Source organism: Schistocerca piceifrons, chromosome 3 (genome assembly GCF_021461385.2).
Source record: "Schistocerca piceifrons isolate TAMUIC-IGC-003096 chromosome 3, iqSchPice1.1, whole genome shotgun sequence".
Taxonomy (NCBI): Eukaryota; Metazoa; Arthropoda; class Insecta; order Orthoptera; family Acrididae; genus Schistocerca; species Schistocerca piceifrons.
Window position 1 is genome coordinate 74978777 of NC_060140.1, and position 24766 is coordinate 75003542.

General features: G+C 42.8%; 1 pseudogene; it reads right to left on the reverse strand.

Annotated features, from left to right (window-relative positions):
- Positions 1-23998: 23998 nt before the first annotated feature.
- On the reverse strand, positions 23999-24116 carry LOC124790543 (annotated as a pseudogene).
- Positions 24117-24766: the final 650 nt, after the last annotated feature.

The window sequence follows — 24766 nt, forward strand, 5'->3', positions numbered from 1 at the left end:
TTCTAACCATATAATAATGCCGAATCTGAGTGTGTGGGTTTTCATGCCATTTACTTTTGATGTCTTTCCAAATCGGATATTTATCTTGTTCATGATCAATGTCCTTTAAAGATGTGGTGATTAAGTTTTCAAAGGCGACTTTCTGAATGTAAAGAATACTGAAATTTTTCTCGAGGTTGCCTTCTGTGTTACTTTTCTCAAGCCCAGCCGGTGCGCGTGACAGTACGTCCGCAACAATGTTCTCCTTGCCGGAAATGTAGATTACTGTGAAGCGGAATTCTTGCAGAAACAATGCCCAACGTTTTAACCTGTCATGATTTAATTTTGAAGACATAAGAAATTGTAATGCGCGATGATCACTGTATACTTTTACGTGCTTACCAGAAAGAAAGAAGCGGAAATGTTAAATGCCCAAACGATAGCTGAAGCTTCTAATTCAGTAACTGAATAATTTTTTTCAGATTTTGTTAGCACTCGGGTACCAAAAGCAATGGTTTGCTGAACAGTAATATCATTTTCTATGGCTTCTTGAAATAAATGGGCACCAAGACCGACTTTAGAAGAATCCGTGCTAAGGCAAAAGGCTTGTGAGAGATCTGGATGAGTTAGTATTGGCGCGTTAAGTAGCGATTCTTTCAAAGAATTGAATTCCAACTGTGCTTGTTCGTCCCAGTTCCAAATAGTATTCTGTCCAGTGAGAGAACAAAGTTTTGGTGTAACTAGAATTTGCATATTCAGAAAACGACGGTAAAAATTGACGAGACCTAGAAAACTGCGGACTTGTCTTTTTGTGGGTGGAACTGGAATGGCTCTGATTGCTTCTAACTTTTCTGGATCGGGCTGAATGCCTTCAGAAGAAATAATATGCCCCAAAAACCTCACCTTTGACCTACCGAATTCAGACTTTTCCAAGTTAACTGTAACTCCAGATTCTGCAAAAATACGTAACAAACTGTTGAGGATGCGATTATGTTGTTCCCATGAGGCTTCTGCTATTAGAATATCATCCACATATAAGGTGATGTGATGATTTAAGAAATCAGGTAATATGGAATTTAGCCCGCGAATGAACGCTGCTGAAGAAATGTTCAAACCAAAAGGAAGTTTCCGAAATTGATAACAAACGCCGAAACAGAGAAAAGCTGTGTATTTTCTACATTCTGGATGAAGTTCGATCTGATATAAGCTGGATCTGAGATCAATGGAAGACAACACTTTTACACCATTAAAATTTTGAAGAAGTTCTTCCATCGTCTGCGGCCTGTCTGTTTCAGGAATGATGATAGTATTGATTTGTCTCGAATTTAAAACAAGCCTGATCGATCCATTTTTCTTCTCAACAACATGTAATGGATTGTTGTATGAGCTTACTGTGGGCTCAATAATGCCCTCGTTAAGCATAGATTGTATTTCTGTTCTAACACGGTCCCTATAATGCGCCGGAATTACGTTTGGTCTAACACAAAATTTAGTATGCTCATGAACACGAAATTGGTATTGAAATCCCTTGATTGTTCCTGTTTTGTGAGTAAAAACTGTGGAATGTGCTTGTAAAATCTCAAAAAGGTCTTGCCTATCAGTGTCATTACAATTCTCAATTGTTCGAATTTTATTCTGAATTAACTCATTAGTATCAAATATGTTGTCGATATCATCCCTGTCAGTACTTGCAGAGTGATTGTTAGTGTCTAGTTCCGTTGAAAATTCCGAACTGTTGTCTAACAGAAGGTAAAGCCGATTAATTTTCTCGTCATGGTTTGAGAGCCAATCTTCAAACTTCAAAGCTATTGACTTACCTTCTACCTCTAAACTTATTTCAGCATCGTGAAAGTTTAAGATTGCTTTGCATTCATTCAAAAAGTCTACTCCCAATATAATTTCCGTCGACAATAATGGAACAATGGGAAAGTTCATAGAGAAGCTGTGGCTTTGACAAAAGAATTCTAAGTTGGTTTGTTGGCGTACATCTAAACTTTTTCCAACGATTGCACCTTGTAATTTAATCTTACGTAACGGAAGTGTGGGGCAATCGTTCGATTTGTTGCATTTGCTAAAGGCTGTTTCACTAATTACTGAAATGGAACTGCCAGAGTCAAGTACTGCAGTAAATTTTACGTCATTTACTGTAATGTGAATCACAGGATATGCAATGTTGTTATGTTTTACGTCGTGTTCCTGGAGTAAGATGTCCCTAATGTCTTCCATTTTTACGTAATTACTAGCTACGGCAGCTGCGTCGTCAGTTTCATACGTACGTTTTGTGGCTGCCAGCGGTATGAGTCATTGCCTATTGTCTCTTTGTTGGCGCGCGTCGTTATTGGGAATTGGGAGACCTAACTTCTACAAATTCACTGTGACGAGAGGGCCCTGCTCTGTTTGAATCCCGCCAGTTCTGATGCAATTAGGTCTGTCGTTACGATGATATCGTCTGTCGTCATGTCGGTAGATTCCATAGTTTCTTTCTTGTCGGTCACGTGGTGCAGAATTTCTTCCTGAATCGTAACTGCGCGCTGGACCGTTGCGTCTAAAGTTATTCTGTCTCCCCTGATAATATTTATTTTGGTTCCCATATTGTCTGTTCCTCTGATTGTCTCTGTGATAATCATTACCGCGGAGAGGTGATCTTTCCCTGTAATTATTACTACTCTGCCAACGGTTGTCATACGGGTGGTATCTGTTTTGGTCACGATTTGTGTTGTGAGAATAGCCTTGTCGTGTCCAGTTATTATTTCTTTCATCGCGGAATTGCGACGGATGTGACCTGTAATTGTTGCATTCCTGTTTTTGCGTTCCACGATTGTCAGTGTCAATTTCTAATTCTTGTAAGAGTCCCGGAAAAGCTTCAATGTCGTCTTTGCAACGTCCTGCCAAAATAGTATGCCGTAAATGTTCAGGTAATTTGATTAAGCAAATGCGGATGAGTTCTGAGGGGCTGTATGGGTTTGACAGGTACTGATTCCTGTCCAAAATGTCTTCAAAATATTTCACAAGACGGGAAAATTCAGATTGTTCGAAATGTTTCATCATTATGATGCCATGTTTTGCTTGGTCTTGTGTGGCTTGAGACCAATATGATGAGAGGAAGGCATAGTAAAATTCTCCTTCACTGTGGCAATCATGAATGACCGATCGCATTCTTGCAGCTGGTTCATTCTCTAAGTAGCCACACATAAATTCTAATCTGTGTTCTAATCACCAGTTGGGTGGAAAACAATGACAGAATTGATGAAGCCACGCTTGTGGATGAATGTCGTTGCCAGAATTCTTAAATGTTTTGAATTTACGTGTAGTAATGAACAGCTTATAGTCAAAATTATCATGTCGGCGGGTCGCATGTCGGTCATAGTTACGTCGTTTCGGCGGTTCCATCTCAAAATTCGGTGCACCTTGCCAATTTCTTTCATAATTTCCGAAGTGCCCTGTGTTATTATTTTGTGGCTGTTCCGTATTTCTATGTCCCTCTTCCCGTATTGGAGCGCAAGTGTCCTCTGAAATACGTATTTCTTGTATTACCTGTGTCAGCTGATCTTGTACTTCCCGGATTTCTCTTTGGTGTTGCATATTAATTTCATTCTGATTTTGTTTGAATTTCCTAATTTGTTCGCACTCTTCTGTGTCATTAAAGACTACTGGTTTTGTGTCATTCAGATTATCATCTACCTTCGTAGATAAATTATTTAGCTGATCCGAAAGTTCAACTACTTTCTCTGATAATGAACTAATTTCCTCCATGTGTCTTTCTGAACCAATTTTCAGAGTATCTACTGTGTCCTTTAAGTTTTCTTGAGTTTTTGCAAGTTGCGTAACCGAATCGGTAGATGCAACTGAGTCAATTTTGGCTTGCAAGGTCTCATGATTTTGATGAACAATAGTTTGCAGTTCTTTTATGGCAGCTTCGTGATTCTGTAATGCATTTTCAAGCCGCGAAAAAATAGGTTGAAAATGCTCACAAATCTGTGTTTTTACATTACAGACTTTTTGACATTTCGATTCAATGTTATGTAACTCAGTAGTTAAATCTTCACGTGTTGGTGTCTAACTTTTGAAACTTTTGCTGTGTTTGTCTCTGATTTTGTTCCATTGTGTCTAACTTTTGAAGATTTTTTTCCATTGTGTCTAACTTTTGAAGCTTTTGTCCCATTTGTTGCATTAATTGTAATAACAATGCACTGGTGTCTGAAACATGTTCCTCAGTGCTATTTGGCAATGCATTTGAACCGGCAATATTCGCAGTTTGAGAAGCAGAAAATGTGTCTTGACTTATTTGAGAAAATGGTGAGGACGCAAAACCTGAATCTACAGTATTTGCAAGATTGGGTCCTGTCATTTAGGATTCCTGAGGCAAGCTCTTGCCGACCGATCAATCGATAATTCTTCCCTGTTCACTAATTGTTTCACTGTCTACACCATTGCTTGCAGCCCGCTCCATTTCCCTATGTACAATTACCAAATTACTACATTGAACATTAGTTAATTCATTACTCGGTGGCGCTAACACACTGCTTTCGTCTTCACTGTCATTTCTCAGTTTACTTTGGAGCCTAGTATTACGTTTTTCACACGCCATTATTGTCACAATATTTCACACAGTAACACAGAAAAGCACAATTTCAAGAGCAAAAATAAGAGAACACATTAACGTAGCACTGAAAATAATATGTCGTTAATTGCAAGCGCAGCTGCGAAATACTTGCTGCAAATCTACATGCATGCCACAACTGTTTTACTGTACAACAATGAAAAACTACAACTACAAAGGAAATTATCTCTATAATTACACGCTAGCAATAAACAAAAGCTACACTAATCACACAGACTACAAGAAAAAAATCAGAAGATTCCAGTGAGGTATCCTCGGCTAAGGGTCGACATATGAAACGCCCCCTTAGAACAATTATACATGACTGTGCTTAAACTGACACACAATATTTTTAGCGCAACGCAATCTGACTTTCAAAAATCCCTACAAAAGAATGGCCCTGACTAACATTAACCTATACGTTTCACAAATCACTTACCTCACAAAAATCTTGGTTACTCGAACTACTGCAATACAGCGAGCGCCACTACTGCCAGCTAAATAAAAGATTCAAACTACTGATGGCACTTACTACTGATAGGCATAGTTAACAAATGAAAGATTTTGATAGAGAACAAACAATGTATTTACCTCAATAGTGTTGAAAAGTCATAATGTATATAGCAGTTCATGACATCCAGTCTTACAAATTTCCTTTTTCTGACGGACTCACGTCCAGATCGTCCGCTCTCAAAATTCTTTCATTTCTCTCCCCACATCCACCACTGCTGGCCACTCATCTCCAACTGCGCAACGCTACGCGCTGTTAACATCCAGCTGCCCAACACTACAATGGCGAGTATTACAACAATGCAAAGCAGCCACAGACTGCACACAGCACAGCCAGTGATTTTCACACAGAGCGCCAAGAAAACCTAAACAGCCTACTTACAAGCCGTACTCTGGTACGAAGTTACGTAGGCTTAGACTTGACGTGTGACGCCGTGCAGTTATGACGATACGAAGATGAGCACATCACAACACCCAGTCTCCGAGCGGTGAGTCTCTCCGAATCGGCCGGGAGTAAAATTCCGGCCCCTTCGGTTAGCATTCTGCTGCAGAGCAACCTAGGCGGCCACTCGGTGGACTAGAGGACTGGGGCTGTTGTTTACAGAAACTTGATGACTGCTGAAAGAAATCGTGTCACGTATCTGTGTCACTTTGAAGTGCAGTACAGCATTCAGTAAACTATTTGGGCTGCTATAGTAATGTGTAACTTAATTTTTGGAGTTCCCTCCAAAGAATATTATTCAAATACTTGTTTTGTAAATAACACAGCCTTTTCTTGCCGCAAGGAAAAGCGGCTTTATTTACAAAACAAGTATTTCTGTGCTTGCTGCAGAGGGTGGCCACGCAAACAAACTTGGTATTTTTCAAGCTTCTCCGTAACAGATATCAGGCTCCTCTATGATAAAGCAACAGATTTTTCTGACAGGAAAAAAATGATCCCACCAAGTAAGAGCCTGAATAAAGCGCAGCATCATTTACGACGTTTGGGGCGTTCAAGGAAACGTGTTTAAAAACAGACATTTATCCTTAAACTCAAACGAAACAAATACTTAACATGTACTGGAATGACAGCAATAAGGGCAAAATAATCGTACGTCGACAAGCGCATCCTACCACAAACTTAAGATGCTCATTTCAAAAGTTCTGCACACAGTGAGCTAGAATTTAAGAAAATAATTCATTTTACAAAATACTTTTTCCGGTCTTCAGTATAATCTCCATTGCTGCTTATGACAGCTTCTCAAAGTTTTGGCAACTTCTGTATTCCGTATAGGGCACCTTCATTGATGAGCTGTCTGATTTTTCAGGCCAGCTCCTTGGAAGCTTCATCAACTGTACCATAACGTTTTCCGCGGAGTTGTCCCTTCAGTTTGGAGAACAAATCAAAGTCACATGGGTTCATACCAGGTCTATAGTGGGTGGGGAAGTATTTCCAATCCACATTTGTCGAGCGTTATTCACGGTGGTAGGCAGTGTGGTCTTGCTATGTCGTGCAAAATGAGGACGAGAGCTGCAGATATGTCACGTCTTTGACGAATTTTTGGACGCATAACATTTTACAGAAACAGCTTGTAGTACGCACCTGGGCATTTTATTTGTAGCTATGATTCGATTCATGTCATACGCAAAGTACATCATCGGTTTCACCTTTGATTGTTGGCGGTGGAACTGGATGCAAAACTTAAAAACAATTAGAAATATACAGAGTGTAAAAAAGACTGCGATTTTACAGTTTTTAAAGGAGATAAAAAGAAACACTTTACGTGACAAGAATGTCATAGGTACACCGTTTCCCGGTAGGGGTGCATGAAAGTTTTTACGTCAATGATGTTTAGAGAAGTTGTTCAAACTAGACTATAGTAAACATCGTTTTAGTACTGCACGGATAGCCAAATGGTAAGGTGACCGCTCGCTATAAGCAGGAAATCGGGTTTCGAGCCCCGGTCCGGCACAAATTTTCATTGTCGTCACTCCATTCTACAGCTGATGGTTGTCCTTATTCGCAACTGCGAATGCATTGAAAATATGAATTTCAGTTTAGTATCCAAACTAACTACTGAAATAGACATCTACAACATGAACTTTTCTACGATAACTAACTTTCCAAAAACAAACTAACACGTTTTGCGTAAACTTCAGTTAGGGACCGCAACGAAATACTTAAATAACTAATTGAATAGAATTTAGTTTAAAAAGGTATAATTTACTTATACTTGTAATACATCTGTACTGGTAGATAGGACAGCTTGGCTGTGGAAGTGGAAGGGTAGTCCACAATATAGACAACAGTATACACAATTACAAGCACCCAAGCTTTAATGATCTTCCGGCAATAAAGGCTCTTAACAAATCTCAATTAAGCAAGGTCATAAACTTGATTACAAACATATGTTAACCTTCAACCAGTGAATAACACCAATAAAGAATTACCAATCAATAAAACGTAGATAAAGGACTGCTTTACAAGAATGCTTAAATTAAATAAAATCATGAAAGCTAAGTTACAAATTTTATGTTAAGCTTCAACAGGTGAATAACCCCAATAAAGAATTCTCATTTAAATAAAACAGATAGGAAAATGCCTTACCAAAATACTTGAATTGTGTAAAATCATAAAAAGCTCAGTTACAACTTTTCTCACAAACTACTTAGGAATTTACTGCAAATAAACAAATTTGATCTGTTTAATCAGAAGGTAACTGCCAATTCCAAGCGACCGAAGCCACTCAGAGCGGACGAATGCCCCAACGCTGGTCATCAACCGACATCGTCACGGCCCAGTGGCCACCGCGCTAAAACAGACTAACGTTTCGGTAAGCGACCGAAAACAATACAGGAGTAACAGTGACTGAAAGTCGGCGAACGCCTTACGAAACACGGCACACCCTGAAGCGGGAGCAGGCACAGCTGACTAGCGGCCATACAACAACGAGCAAACAAATCTCACGCCGCCCGTACTAACGCGGGAAATGATAGCGAGCGACAAGACGCCACGCGCAAAGCAACAACCGTGCCTACCCCTCGACCGCAGAATGTGCCCTGACTCTTTGTCTATGGTAATACAATTTATAGCACACAAGAAACGATTTAATAATGGCATTAGTTCAACGCAAGATCAGTTAACAGTTAGGTCCAGTAAAGATTTACCCACGGTTTTACCTTCAAACCAACTTCCGGACCACAGGCGGAAATTAGTAAACTTGGCATAAGTTTTCACCAGACCGATAAACAAGAAATCAAATTCAACAGTAGCCAAAATACAGTCAAGATACGCAAGCCCTTCAAGACCTTGCTATCTTACAGTTATCATTAACGGCGAAACATACACAAATGAATGACAAGAAATTCGCCATTGAAAGCAAAAAAAAAAAAAAAAAAACACACACCACAAAGGTTAAATTAATTGATTTGCAGACGAGCCAGTCACTGAAAGCTCAGTTTCATAGCCGGCCGGTGTGGCCGTGCGGTCTAGGCGCTTCAGTCTGGAACCGCGTGACCGCTCCGGTAGCAGGTTCGAATCCTGCCTCGGGCATGGATGTGTGTGATGTCCTTAGGTTGGTTAGGTTTAAGTAGTTCTAGGTTCTAGGGGACTGATGACCTTATCTGTTAAGTCCCATAGTGCTCAGTCCATTTGAACCATCAGTTTCACAAGATTAGGGATAACCTCACTCGGCAGCAATACATTTGTGTGCATGATAACTAGGTTGCCCAAACAGGACTCCAAAACCCAAAACAGGTCACACGTTAGCTGTCTTGTTCTCGGATATTAGGCACCACCGCGCTAAGACAATCGCGACGAAAAAAAAAAAAAATCTCTGAAATTACAGCTGCCTGCAGCAAAACAAATGAGTCAGGGTGCATGAACGTAAAGCACAAGCCACTGTTCCAGCCGGAGCGTAACCTTTTCAGTGCACATACGGACAGAACAACACACGTGGGCATAAAGGGAGCAGCAGATGCGTGCCAAGCAAACTATACTGCGCCAAAATACGACCCACGTCACGTCCACAAACCGGAGCACTGCTCCCGGAGCTGGTGTCTGCTCGCTGGACTGCCGCAACTCTCTGTCCCCCGGAAAGCGACGCTGACTGCCGCCTTGCTCAACGCTCCCTTGTCGGCCGTGCACAACAACTCTTCTTTTGTCGCCTCAGAATGCGGCCGCAATGTCCATTCTCCCCTGCTGTCCGCCCCAGACTCTCGTTACTCGTACTCACTCCCCCGCTATCGCACATAGTGCCAACCTCAACCAGAGGAGTAATCGATAGCGTCTTGCGCCCGAGAGCCGCGCCACGGCTCAACATCCACTAATATTTTATCCGTATGATGCTATTATTTATATTTTTTGTATTTTCCGAGTAAATGAGGGGGTGAATGCTGCAAGTATGTAAAGTATGAGTGGTCGAAACTGTTAATAACTAAGTGCGAGTGATGATACAAATCAGATTGTGAAAACTTGCTCTGTGCTACATACATCGATGACTACGATTACTGTAAAGTGTTTACCTTTCGGTGCTGTAGTAACGTCATGTTTACTTTGATCCTTTCGACGAATGCAGATGAAGTATTTATTATTTCATTTGCTTTGTTTGGAATTTATTAATTTCGGTCTTTGCATAGACTGATTTCGGAAACGGGTTTGTTAAAAAATTGGAGTCTACGACGTTGTAGGTGTTGAAGTAAGAAACTAGTCAATTACCGTTTTATTCTACGAATCAGTGAAGATATCTTTCGCACCCTTTTGTCCTGGCAAATGATTTCGCGTGTTCGTCTATGTACTACGTGTGTGTGTGTGTGTGTGTGTGTGGCCAGCTCTTAGTGACTGGAGGTTATGGAGGGAGAAGCTCCAATCATATCTCTTAAGACTGTGCTAAATTTGCTTTATGGTGACGCGGATTGATTCGTAACAGGTTTTGATTAGTCGTGGATTACGCCTACGGAATTTTTATGAGTTCATTTTCTGGTAAGTGAGACATTCTTTCGATGGATATAAAGTCCACGTGGTGTAATGTGCAGTCACAATCGTGAACTGTACTAAAACGTGATGAACTGTATAGTATCCGAGCGAGCATTCAGAACCATTAAATGTACGGTGTATTTACAAACTGCTCATCAGGTCATAACAAGTGCGAGCTCTAATGTTTACCTAGTTAGTACAGAAAGAGAGTGCTGTAAGTATGAAAGAATCTGCGCCAATTATGATTATTTTCGCTCTTTGATTCCTGGAATTATGTGCTGGTGCGGACATAGTGGGAATATTTGTGTACCAAAGATGGAAATACAGCACATATATTTTATTTGACAATTTTTTATTTAATAGTTACAGCTATTTTAGAACACGGGACAAGCGGTTATGTCGTGATCGCATGGGTTGAACTGACATAAAAACATCGATGGAATCGCGGAAAATTCGTATAAATTGAGGGAATGTACACCGAAATGCCAGGAATTGAGGAAGTACTTGCATGTCTTCTGGTTGGCGCAGAACAATTTGTACATGGGAACATAGAATTTCACAAATTAAACACAAAATTTTGAGTGAATTACCTGTAAAAAAAAGTACGGCATTAGTAAAATTAGTGCAGCGGTACTCTTTTGCTTTCCAGAAATCCAACATTATGAAAATAGCACTGTGGGGAACGTTCTCATAGACATCATGAAAAACTGATAACCTACCAGTGGTGAATTCTGTAGATTAATGATTCATATGTTCTTGAATTTTGTAAATATTTTTGCGTATATTTCTCTAACATATATTCTCGTAAAGCTATTTTGCTCTTTGTATTTGTAATATGTTTTATATGTTTCTATTTTGTGTGTTCCTATCCGTAATGTTTAGAATTTTGCCCTCGTCCCATTCCTATCTGAGCCGGTCGCGGTGGCCGTGCGGTTCTAGGCGCTCCAGTCCGGAGCCGCGCTGCTGCTACGGTCGCAGGTTCGAATCCAGCCTCGGGCATGGGTGTGTGTGATGTCCTTAGGCTAGTTAGGTTTAAGTAGTTCTAAGTTCTAGGGGACTGATGACCACAGCAGTTGAGTCCCATAGTGCTCAGAGCCATTTGAACCATTCCTATCTGAAATGGCCTTCGCACAAAACTCTACAGAAGGAAGGTCGAAGATATGTAAGGTGGTCATGTCATTTTGGTTTTTGTATGTTATCGATGTGCACGTCAGAAAGAAAACAAGTTAAATTACTCTTAGAGAATCCTTGGTCTAGTCATGCACAGTCTTTGACTCTGTGGTAGGTTATGGACGTATTGTGTAGTGCTTTATTGACTTGTGATTGTATCTGTGAGATGAAGAAAGATAGATTGTGAAGAACAACAAGGACGAATAAGATGCATATTTGAGAATGCGAATAGAATATAAGTTTTGAATAATGTTATTACTTTTTGAAGAGCGGAAGTTTGAGGTTAGACTGCAGCACTGCGCAGCTAGTTTGGCAGAATAATTAATATCAGACAGTTAACGGGCTCAGAGATGAGAGAAAGACCACCCCACTTCCCTGAGTCATGCATTACATATTAATTGATTAAGGTGTTTTTAATAAAAATTCTCTCTTAATATTGTACGCTTTTTAAATCATTGTTCCCTTTGTTAAGCATAATATTGTTGAGTCCTATGTTAAGAGTGAAGGTCACGCGAAGTTTTACTCTGTGTTTTTGAATACGGACTTCTTTCTGTAATTGCTGTCTTGAAATATCATTTCATAGGAATAGCTACTCTTCCCATCCCAGTGTTAATCGTTACGCATTACTACATTCTACCACATGGTATGAATCAGTTTGAGCATAGTGTGGAAATTGTGTTTGGAAACAGAAATTTAGCTAGCCACCGCCTGCTTGCTGTTAGCTATTATGCTTTCGAGAAATCTGAAACGATGTTGTGAAGACGCAGAGTAAGTGGAAAATTTTATTAGAGTCAGATAATTGTTTTACTTGCGCTTTTAATATAAGACAAGTTGCATTCAAATTAGTTACAGTTCAGTTCAGATTAGGTTCCGTTTAGTCAAAGGTTAGCATAAATGTTGGATAACAGTTTGTGGGAACATAGTTCTGATAATGCGTGGGGAGGCAAAGTTGGGCTGAATTTCAGACAGAAACGAATATAGTGGGGATGTTACAAAGTTATTTGGAACATATTTTTAACTCTTCAGGTACCGAATTTTGCGGTTCGTGAAACGCTACATGTATTTTAGAACTATACAGATACCAAAGGTTTTTATTAGTATTGCAACAATCTCCTGTGGCCACAACAGGCATACATGGCGAGTGGATGTCAGAATGAGGAGCCTCATAGGAGATTTGCTGGTCCTTAATGAAAATACGTGCAAAATTATACACCACACTCATTAACGTCTAGTGCCAAGAAGCGCTACCAACCAGTGACACAGGTAACACGGTGTCTGCAAAGTTAAGACCCTCTTTCGCTCACTTCACTACTGAAACATTTTTTTTCTTTTTAGCGACCTACGTGTTTCGTTCAGACGGAGTGACTCCATTAAATCTTTGTGTTGCCATCGTCGTACAACTTAATGCTTATGCCTTTCCGACCTGTCTTTTGCGAATTACAGAAAAGTAACCACTGCTGTATAAATATTGGTTCGCATGAGGAATGGTTTGTACCTTTTCCTTTTAGCATTATATGAAGGCTTTTTGGATGTGTGTAGATCTTCACAAACAGATAGAGACTGGGTTAGTAATAACAATAGTTCCTTCGGAGTTGAGCTACAGAGGTCCTCGGCGAATACTTCATCTCCTCGTTTACAGGTGAAAACGCTGTAGTTTTTGGACTTCCGTACTTCAGTCGATAGAAAGAAGAGGAACCCTTATAGGATCGCTTTCGTTTCCGTCTGTCTGTGAGTTTGTCCTTCCGTTAAAGTCACTTTTCTCAGGAACGGGTGGACGTATCACATTGATATAACATACTAAAGTCTATGGTCCCTTGGCGAGGTAAGAAATTTAAACTTCTAACTCAGTGAATTCAAAACAGAAGGTCTTATATTTTCATACTCGCAAATTCACGCATCAAAATCTGTAGGATATTTCAGACTGACCTAGAATCATGAAATTTGGTAATAAGCAAAGATTCACGGTTGTAATAAGGTAAAAAAATCGAAAAGTTATTAATTTGTTATTATATCACACGAAAGAAATGTTTGTTATCCGACTGTGAGTGTGTCTGTGTGTTAAGACCCCTTTCTCCCCAGAAACTGGAAAAGCAAATGTGAAATTAAACAAAAAATTTATATTTAAATCTTAAAGTTAACATATTCTCCAAAGTCTTTGAATTCGATAACAGGGAAAAGGCGTCAAGAGTCATGACTGCCGGGATGGATGAACTACCTGTGGCCGCGCGGTTTGAGGCGTCATCTCACGGACTGCGCGGCCACCCCCTCCGGAGATTCGAGTCCTCCCTCGAGCGTGGGTGTGAGTGTTGTCCTTAGCATTAAGACAGTTTAAGTAGTGTGTAAGTCTAGGGACCGATGACCTAAGCAGTTTGGTCCCTTAGGAATTCATCCCAAGTTGAACATTTTTGAACTAGCTTTGTACATAATTAAGGTGTACTGAACCCTCAGTGTGTGAGTCCTACTCACACTTAGCCAGTTTTTGTCTTTTTTTCGATAGGTAGGTCGGAAAGAAGATTAGCTATTGGGTTGGAGACTACACCGTGACAGAAGTCATGGGATCCATCCTAATACTGTGTTGGCTCTCTTTTTGAGCGTCATAGTGCAGCACCTGGATGTGACATGGACTCAAAAAGTCGCTGGAAGTCCACGGCAGAAATATTGAGCCCTGCTACCTCTACAGCCGTCCATAAAGCGAAAGAATTGCCGGTGCCGGATTTTGTGGGCGAACTTACCTCTCGATAATGTCTCCTAAATATTGGTTGTGATTCACGTCGGGCGATCTGGGTGGCCAGGTCATTCGAACTGCCCAGAATGTTCTCCAAACCAATCGCGAATAACTGTGGCCCGGTGACATGGCGCACTGTCATCCATAAAAATGCTATCTTTGTTTGTTTTGTGTTGGCAGAAGAGCCAACACCGTGTTACGAGGGGAGGCCGAAATGCACGCGTTTTTGCTCACGCAGGCTGGCGTGAGGAGGGAAGAACTATACTGACGTGAGGTCTGGAACATGACAAGGAATGAGAATTCAGAAAGCGGACGTAATTAGTTTGATACTTAACTTTAATCCATTAATGATGAACGTCGCTCTTGACGGTACATGATTCACAATATTATCTGTTCACAATACATTCTTGAAGTAATTCTAGTAACTGAATATGGCACCTTGCTAGGTCGTAGCAAATGACGTAGCTGAAGGCTATGCTAAAGTGTCGTCTCTGCAAATGAGAGCGTATGTAGGCAGTGAACCATCGCTAGCAAAGCCGGCTGTACAACTGGGGCGAGTGCTAGGGCGTCTCTCTAGACTATACCTGCCGTGTGGCGGCGCTCGGTCTGCAATCACTGATAGCGATGACACGCGGGTCCGACGTATACTAACGGACCGCGGCCGATTTAAAGGCTACCACCTAGCAAGTGTGGTGTCTGGCAGTGACACCACAGTTTGTGAACACGAACTCGAAAAAATTGAGTGCAGATGAAGTAGCCGAACGTAATCATTTCCAGTCAATGATCAATTTAGTTAGACCAGAAGACACAGCCGGTTCCATGAAAACACAGCCCAAATGCTATGGAGACACGACCAGCCGGTACAGTGCGTTGTTGACAACTTGGATCCATGGCTTCGCGGGGTCTGTTTTAGACTCGAATCCTACCATAAGCTCCTGCCGACTGAAATGGTTCTCATCTGGTCAGGTCACGGCTTTCCTGTCACGTAGGGCCCAAACGATGTAGTCAAGAACGCAGGAGAGGCGCTGCAAGCGACGCCATGCTGTTGGCATAGGCATCGTGTCGGTCATCTCCTGCCATTGACCGTTAACGCAAAATTTCGCCGCACTTCCTAACGGCTACGTTCATCATACCGCCATCATTTATTTCTGCGACCATTTCACGCAGTGTTGGTCATTTTTTAGAACTAATAGCGCCGCTGCTCTCTTTCATTAAGTGAAGGCCGTCAACCACTTTGTTGCCCGGTGGTGTTCGGTAACACTTGAAATGTGGTATTCTCGGCACACTTTTGATAGTGTGGATCTCGGAAAATTGAATTCTCTGCCAGTATCCGAAATGGAATGTTCCATGCGTGTAACCGTCCAGGGCGGTCGAGCGGTTCTAGGCGCTACAGTCTGGAACCGCGTGACCGCTACGGTTGCAGGTTCGAATCCTGCCTCGGGCATGGCTGTGTGTGATGTCCTTAGGTTAGTTGGGTTTAAGTAGTTCTAAGTCCTAGGGGAATGCCCGCATCTCGTGGTGGTGCGGTAGCGTTCTCGCTTCCCACGCCCGGGTTCCCGGGTTCGATTCCCGGCGAGGTCAGGGATTTTCTCTGCCTCGTGATGGCTGGGTGTTGTGTGCTGTCCTTAGGTTAGTTAGGTTTAAGTAGTTCTAAGTTCTAGGGGACTGATGACCATAGATGTTAAGTCCCATAGTGCTCAGAGCCATTTTTTCTAGGGGAATGATGACCTCAGATGTTAGGTCCCATAGTGCTCAGAGCCATTTCAAATCCATGTGTGTAGCTCCAACTACCATTCGGCGTTCATACTCTTAATATTTTCGCCGGGCGGCTATTATCACGTTTGAAACCTCTTCACATGAATTACCTGTGTAGAAATGACAGCTCCGCCAATGCACTGTCTTTTTATACCTCTTGCACACGACTGCCAGAACCTGTACATGCACATATCGACATTTCTGACATCAGTGTATAGTGCTTTTGAGGAACTGGTAAGTGTGTAACGTTAGTGGTCTACACAAATGACAACCCTTATTTTGATAAATGAGAGATACCACTGAGTTACTGCAGTTTCCACGTAGGACTGCTGCCAAATGCGGCATTCGCCTCTAATCCGTCGGTAACCTGATACGCCTGCCATTGCATAACGCGCCTGGTAGAAAACCGGGCTCCATCGATCAGACGGCTGCAGCAAGTGGCTAGTCTTAAAGCTACCTGCTGTCCAGGTCGTAAACAGCCCGTGGGATGTTCGCGCGACTCCTGGCGCCAGGGCTCTCTCTCTCTCTCTCTCTCTGTCTCACTCTCTGTCGTCCCCCCCCCCTCCTCCACCCCCCCCCCCCCCCGTACTACTCCCTCTTCTTACGGTCAACTGTCCTGTAACGTTTCCTGGGTCGTAAATCGGAGCAGATCAGCTGTGCCTCGGCATAAATAAGACGGGTATCTTTACTGCGATCGCACCACTCGGTCGCGCAGGCGGACAAGTGCGGGCACTTAGTCGCGGGATGGAGAGGCCAGGGCGGTTCGTTTGGCAGCGCCCGAGGTGCAGACGTCGACGGCTGGGAGTCGCTAAGCCGGCGATTTACAGCCGCGGGGAAAGGCCCTCCGAAGCTCAGCGCGGGCGCAGAGCTAGGCGAGGCGGACTTAATCTCGGGGCAGGTTGGCGCTCGCCGTCGCCAGCGCGGGGCCATTACTGTCCGCCGAGGAGACAAATCATTTTTTGCCTCGGCCAGTGCTCGGTCCTGAGAAACCGCTCCGCAAATTATCGCCCGGCGATTAAGGTGGACGACGAGGTACCCGCGGCTCGTAAACGGGCCGTAGAGTCGCAGTGTGGCCCACAAGGACCGCCTTAGCAAACTCCATTATGTCGGCCGATTTTGTTAATTTATACAAATGGTCTCCAAAGAGAGTGAGCGCCCGCTATTTTTTATTCCCTTTTGGACATGCGTCGCGTGGACGCCAGGGGAGAGTAAAACACACGTAAATTTCGTCCGTAAGTACACTACTGACCATTAAAAGATGACGTGCTACAGACGTGAAATTTAACCGACAGGAAGAAGATGCTGTGATATGCAAATGATTAGTTTTTCAGAGCATTCACACAAAGTTGGCGACGGTGGCGACACCTACAACGTGCTGACATGAGGAAAGTATCCAACCGATTTCTCATACACAAACAGCAGTTCACCGGCGTTGCCTCGTGAAACGTTGTTGTGATGCCTCGTGTAAGGGGGAGAAATGCGTACCATCACGCTTCCGACTTTGATAAAGGCCGGATTGTAGCCTATCGCGATTGCGGTTTATCGTATCGCGTCATTGCTGCTCGCGTTGGTCGAGATCCAATATGCAATCGGTGGGTTCAAGAGGGTAATACGGAACGCCGTGCTGGATCCCAACGGCCTCGTATCACTAGCAGTCGAGATGACAGGCATCCGCATGGCTGTAACGGATCGTGCAGCCACGTCTCAATCCCTGAGTGAACAGATGGGGACGATTGCAACACAACAAGCATCTGCGCGAACAGTTCGACGACGTTTGTAGCAGCATGCTCGGAGACCATGGCTGCGGTTACCCTTGACACTGCATCACAGACAGGGGCGCCAGCGATGGTGTACTCAACGACGGACCTGTGTGTACGAATGGCAGAATGTCACTTTTTCGGATGAATCCAGGTCCTGTTAACAGCATCATGATGGTCGCATCCGTGTTTGGCGACATCGCAGTGAACGCACATTGGAAGCGTGTATTCGTCATCGCCATACTGGCATCTCACCCGGCGTGATGGTATGGGGTACCATTGGTTACACGTCTCGGTCACCTCTTGTTCGCATTGACGGCACTTTGAACGGTGGACGTTACATTAGGGATGTGTTACGACCCGTGGCCCTACCCTTCATTCGATCCCTGCGAAACCCTACATTTCAGCAGGATAATGGACGACCGCATGTTGCAGGTCCTGTACGGGCCTTTCTGGATACAGAAAATGTTCGAGACTGCTGCCCTGGCCAGCACATTCTCCAGATCTCTCATCAAACGAAAACGTTTGGTCAATGGTGGCCGAGCAACTGGCTCGTCACAACACGCCAGTCACTACTCTTGATGAACTGTGGTATCGTGTTGAAGCTGCATGGGCAGCTGTACCTGTACACGCTATCCAAGCTCTGTTTGACTCAATGTCCATGCGTATCGAGGACATTATTATGGCCAGAGGTGGTTGTTCTGGGTACTGATTTCTCAGGATCTATGCACCCAAACTGCGTGAAAATGTAATCACATGTCAGTTATAGTATAATATATTTGTCCAATGAATACCCGTTTATCATCTGTATTTCTTTTTGGTGTACCAATTTTAATGGCCAATAGTGTATTTAATCGTTACTGTAGAGTTTTAAGGAACGAAGTGTCATTTTGGCCTGGGTGTAGTAAACACTACAGTAGACAAACTGGTTTATTGGAGATTTCGTGCCATGTTTTCTTGATACCAACGTTCACAGAATGTTGTTGACACATAATTCAGATTGTTTTAAACTGATTTCTATTTTCAACGATACTGAAATGTGATGACAGGACACGGGAACCCGCAAGTAATGACCACTGAGCCCATAGATGCAACAACCAGTGTGTACACGCAGTTGATAAGCACAGTTGCAAACAGTAATGCTGTAAATGAATGAACAAAAATAATTATTTTACAAATCTAGATTTAATAATTGTTGAAATAGTCGTCTTTTAAATTTTAAACCAAAGGCCGTAATAATTTGCTCATATGAGCCTGATAAGGTAACTCCAAAGACTTGTAAGACAATGGAATTTCATACAAATATTTTAAACTTTAAAATTTTGTGATACCTTCAGACGCACACAAGAAATGAAGCCTGGCCCGTAATAAGTACTTCTTTAAAAGAAAATGGAGCAAGTGAGTAGCCTTTAATGAGTGTGTGTTATCGTAAATACAAACGTGAATTGACAGCATAAATGTGCTACTGAGCTGAAAACCACATCACTTGATGAAACTGAAAAGAATCCCGTGTGTGGTAACCGATGATCTTATTCATAAGCAAATAAATAAGCAAACCAATAATTTCTCACTCAATAGACTTGGTCAGTGATCACTCTTTGAAGAAACGTAACTGTATATACATTAAAAAGAACAAACTGTCATGTCGACCTCTATAGGAATGTAATCTGAAACACACGAAAATTTCTGCACTGAGATGCGGCCTTGGTAAAATTAAGAAACTGACACAACCTACATTACACAAAGGAAACTATCAATCACGTATTACGAATCTCAACTGCAAAATGAAGTATTGGCAGACACAGCAACACAGCAAGACTCTGCAAAAGCTAAAGAAAATATTGCTAAAAACTAGCTACAGTTGCTTCAGGGAAATTGGGTTCATAATCTTGACACAGAATGCCAATGAAAGACATGAGTTAACCTTTAAATACTGAAATTTCGGTTGGTAAGGAATTTATCAAAGAAAACAATTACAAACTGTAATATGAAAATTCATTTAATCTAATAACTTCCATGGTACAGTAAATTAACTTAGAAGCTCAGTCAATAGAATAATTACTAAAAACTCGACTGTGGCGAGGGTGAAGTGGACCAACAATACAAGTCTACAAAAATAAAAATAAACCTTTTACGTCATCAAATAATACCTTGTCCTTCATTTCAAAACATTTTTTTATGTCCGTATGCAATCCAACTGTTTATCTGAGTCGTCATTCCTCTTCGTAATATACCCGCAACTCACACTGTTCCAAAAGTGCGTTCATGCATTACACTGTACACTCCACGAATCCCCGCCTGCTGTACATCGCAGCTATCGACTGCTGATTACCAAGGATTCTATTACTCCATAGTGCTGCCGTCTCAGACACAGATAATGTTTCTGTGACGACAATTCTTCAAATATATCATTTTTCTTTACAAATATCGACACATCCAGTAAAATCATAAAAAAATAGCCATCTTGCAATGGACCAAATAAGAAACATGAAAATTGAAACATCTTTAAAACTTTAAAAATTTTTTAAGAAAGATTAGAAGTCACCCACCTTTTATATTATGTTTTGATGGCCTACAATAATTAACCACATAATTGTAATTTCAAACAAGCTGTTCATAACCAGCAATCAAGGCGTGTAGAGGGTGACTGTCTATACAAATACCAAAGACCTTTTTCTTAAACCAAACCTGCTGTGATTCAGAAGTGGACGTACACTAGCGGGACGCCATTCATGCCCTCGCGCAGGACGCGCTAGAAGAGCAAATACACTGTCTACGACAGAGAAAGCATCATTAGTTTATTATTAAACTCAGGATAGCCGAAAACAAAACAACATACACACTACTGAAATAATCACTCCAAAGGAATCCTCCAGTTACAATTGGTGACACATACATCAAATGAGCACATGTTACGCCCTATCTTGAGGTACACATAGATAAGGAAGTGAATTTCCACGAACACATAAGGCTAACAACGGAATAAGGAGAAAACATACTAAATAAACTGGTGAGGCTAAATTCAAAACAGCACCGACTACCTCTGCCAGTCATACGGACATACCAATGTACACTCTTGGAGTCAGAACTTAGCTTCGCAGTTAGCACATGGCCACACAGACTGAACCTGGTCACCAACAAAGCATCAGTCAGACGAAGGCGGAGAAGAGTCCTACTTAAGCTATCTGGGGCCTTCGGCACCACCGCAGTGGCTGCACTGTGTGAGGTGCTCAGAAAATTCCCCATAGATACCACGATAAAATATAGAGTTGCAATGTACTGCTTAAAGATGGGGGGAGTAGATAAAGTACATACAATAACTGGTGTACCGATACAGACGTCACTTCAAAAGTTGGCGTTTGGATACATGGCAAGGTGAGTGGTATGTAAGTGATAATAAGTGTAGATTGCACATCTGACTCCCTGACGTAAGGGACACTTGAGAATGGAACATTCCGATCCCAGCCGCGGTATGGTACATTTATTAACTGGACACGGACTTTACCCCACGCACTTAATCCGCGTGAGTCTGAGATAGCATCTACATGCTCATCTGAGGAAGAAGGTTCCCCAGAACACGTTGTCTTTTTCTGCGGGCAATACGTGGACAATAGACGTGCACTACACGTAGACTACACAGAAACAGACACAGATATATACACCGAAACAGACACAGGTATATACACAGCAATAGGAGACGAAGAACAATGGGCACAACTAAACGTATTGAGCCGGCCGCGGTGGCCGTGCGGTTCTAGGCGCTGCAGTCCGGAACCGCGGGACTGCTACGGTCGCAGGTTCGAATCCTGCCGCGGGCGTTGATGTGTGTGATGTCCTTAGGTTAGTTAGGTTTAAGTAGTTCTAAGTTCTAGGGGACTGATGACCTAAGATGTTAAGTCCCATAGTGCTCAGAGCCATTTTTAAACGTATTGACAAACAGTATTTCCAAAACAGCATATGAAGAGTACCTGGGGACACGACATAACAGACTTGCTTGTACGCAACGTAAGCCGGCCGCTGTGGCCGAGCGGTTCTAGGCGCTTCAGTCTGGAACTGCGCTGCTGCTACGGTCGAAGGTTCGAATCCTGCCTTGGGCATGAATGTATGTCATGTCCATAGGTTAGTTAGGTTTAAGTAGTTCTAAGTATAGGGGACTGATTACCTCAGATGTTAAGTCCCATACTGCTTAGAGCCATTTTTTATACGCAACGTAACAACAATGTCGAGAGGGTGGACACCGATATCCACAGTGACAGCGGAAACAGTGACAATGAAGAGGAACAGGAGGAAGACGAGATGTGACAGTAAATTAGCTAAAGGTACTGGCGATCTAGCCAAGAAATCACCAAATCCTGTACATGAATGAGCACCTAAAGCTAATACACTGCTGGCCACCGTAAATGCAACACCAAGAAAGACAAGAGGTAGCACAACAAAATTTATTTTGTAGATAACATGTTGACCAAGTATCAAATGATTACGTTTACAGACGTCTGTGACATGTGGTTCCTGCCAGAGTCAGTAGCCAGAGTAGCCGCCATTGTTGGAGATCACCGCTGCCACACGTCTCGGCATTGAGTCAAAGAGACGTTGGATGTGTTCCTGGGGTACAGCAGCCCAAGCAGCTTCCACACGTTGCCAAAGATCATCTGGTGTGGCAGTTGGGGATGTAATCTGGGTCACTCGTTGACCAACCATGGACCACATGTTTTCTATCGGCGAAAGATCCGGAGAGCGAGCCGGCCAGGGAAGCACTTCAATCTGGTTATTCACGAAGAACCTTTGGACAATGCGTGCCACGTGTGGTCGCGCATTATCCTGTTGAAATATGGTTGTGGCCGAGCCCTGAAGGTAAGGAATGTCAACTGGCTCCAGCACCTCGGATATGTAGCGCCGGCTATTTAAAGTACCGGCAATGCGTACTAGAGGCGTGCGAAAGTAATATCCAATAGCGCCCCATATCATAATACCCGATGCAAGACCAGTGTGGCGGTGCATAATGCAGCTGTCCAGCATCCTCTCTCCACGGTGTCTCCACACTCGAATCCGACCATCGTGGTGCTGCAGACAGAAGCGTGCCTCGTCAGTAAAGACAACGTCATTCCATTCTGCCGTCCACATCCGTCTGTCATCACACCATTGGCGACGGAGACGTCTGTGGTTCTGCGTCAATGGTAGACGAAGCAATGGACGTCTTGCGGACAGACCACTCTGCTGTAAACAGCTTCGAGTGGTACGCGCAGACACTGGATGATGCGTTACAGACGCAATGTGCTGTGCTTTGGTTCGGGATGTCAATGAGCGATCCGTCACTGCCATGCGCACAATTTGCCAATCAGCACGTGCAGTGGTGCACCGAGGTGAATGCGATCGACCACGTCGGTCCGTCGTACCCTCCTGCATCCAACGGTCACATATCCGCATTACAGTTGTTTGGTTTCGTCCAACACGACTAGCGATTTCTCTGTATGATAATCCACAATCTCGGTAAGCCACTATCCTTCCTCTGTCGAACTCGGATACTTGATCAAACGATGTTCGCTGTTGTCTACGAGGCATAACTGATCGTCTTGTGAAACAACCACAAGGTAAACACACGTGCCGAACGTACACTCGTCGAAATCGCCAAGCCTTAAATGGCGCTATGAGGTGGCGCCACAGGCGCGCGTGATGTGCGACTGCGCTGAAATTCTAATCAGTTGCATATCTCATCGCTGCAAACCCATGGTGTAAATTTCACTTGATTCGGATGCTTCCTTCAGGGTGTTGCATTAACGGTGGCCAGCAGTGTACATAGGATTAGCAATACATAGGATTAACAATACTATTTCTCTACTACTAACCAAACTTATTTTGTGTGACTGGCGGTAAACAACTTGAAGAAACCACACATTAGTCCTGTATCCTACCATCTTTTTGTATTCTTCATAAAAACAATTAAATTTAATTTATTTTTAACCTTAAATTATCGTTATTTTAAAAAGCATTATTCTTTGTAAAATGTAGTAAATAAAAACAAAAGAAAAGAAAACAAAACTGTAAAAATGATGAAAAACGAAGACTGTAAGATGTACGACCTGTTTTACAACATCAGGTAACAGCTCTATAATTTGGCAATATATAATTAAAAATAAGTAAATATTATTAAAGAGTATAAGACACTGCCGAAAACAGTTTACTAAACCATTTGCCTCTCAATAATACAAGAGAGACTTAGTTTTTCAGTTCTCGGGTGAGAAGTGCTACCCAATAAAGTTTATGAAGGGCGAAAAGTACAAAACAACGGAAGTCGTAACTAAGGCTCTCTTAGAGACCGGAAAAACAATCCAGGGGTGGTGCTTTGTTAACTCTCGCCGAACCACAGACAAAGATGTTACTCTGTGGCCGAACACAAAAACTGACCACAGACGTCACGTGATGCGGATATGGAGGGGGATGTGGTCTGCACACCTTTCTCCCGGCCGTATGTCAGTTTCCGAGACCGGAGCCGCTACTTCTCAATCAAGTAGCTCCTCAGTTTGCCTCACAAGGGCTGAATGCAGTCCGCTTGCCAACAGCACTGAGCAGACCGGATGGTCACCCATCCAAGTGCTAGCCCAGCCCGACAGCGCTTAACTTCGGTGATCTGACGGGAACCGGTGTTATCTCTGCGGCATGGCCGTTGGCCTCCTTCCTTCTTCGGTAAGAGAAATCACGAATAAACAACCTGATGCTGCGGTGTCAAAGAGACTTTAAACACAAGATGGCACATTGACGTCCGTCTAAAAGTAGCCCGTTCGCCTGAACACACCCTCACGGCGCCCCTGCACCGACAATACGTCTCTCAAGCGCGGAGGACGTCTTCTCATCTCGGAAGTGGGGATTGACACGCCAGTAAGGCGTGAATGTAGATACGGACGTATCAGACAGCAACGAGAAGTAGTAGAAAAAAAAATCTAGTTGTATACGTCAAACCTGTGGAAACGGTATGGAAGAAATTATATGAAGTGATTGATCTCTCTGGGAAGCAAAATTACTTTTGACGACAAAAGCAAAGTGGATATTAAAAATTAATTAACTCAGCCGTGGAAGACATTCCTTAACAAGAGAGATCTAAGGTGATGCTATAATCAATTTGAAGCGTCAAATATTAAAACGGAATTCGGAAAGGAACTTCCGAATGTGTAGATCTAGAGCACATCATATAGTCTACTTAAAAAGAAGCTTGTAGAGTCACTTATATTCCCTATACTAGACTATGGCTATGCTATTGTCCAAGGACTTTCATAGGAAAGCTGACACAGGTTGATACTGGCGATGAATGCTTGTGCATGATA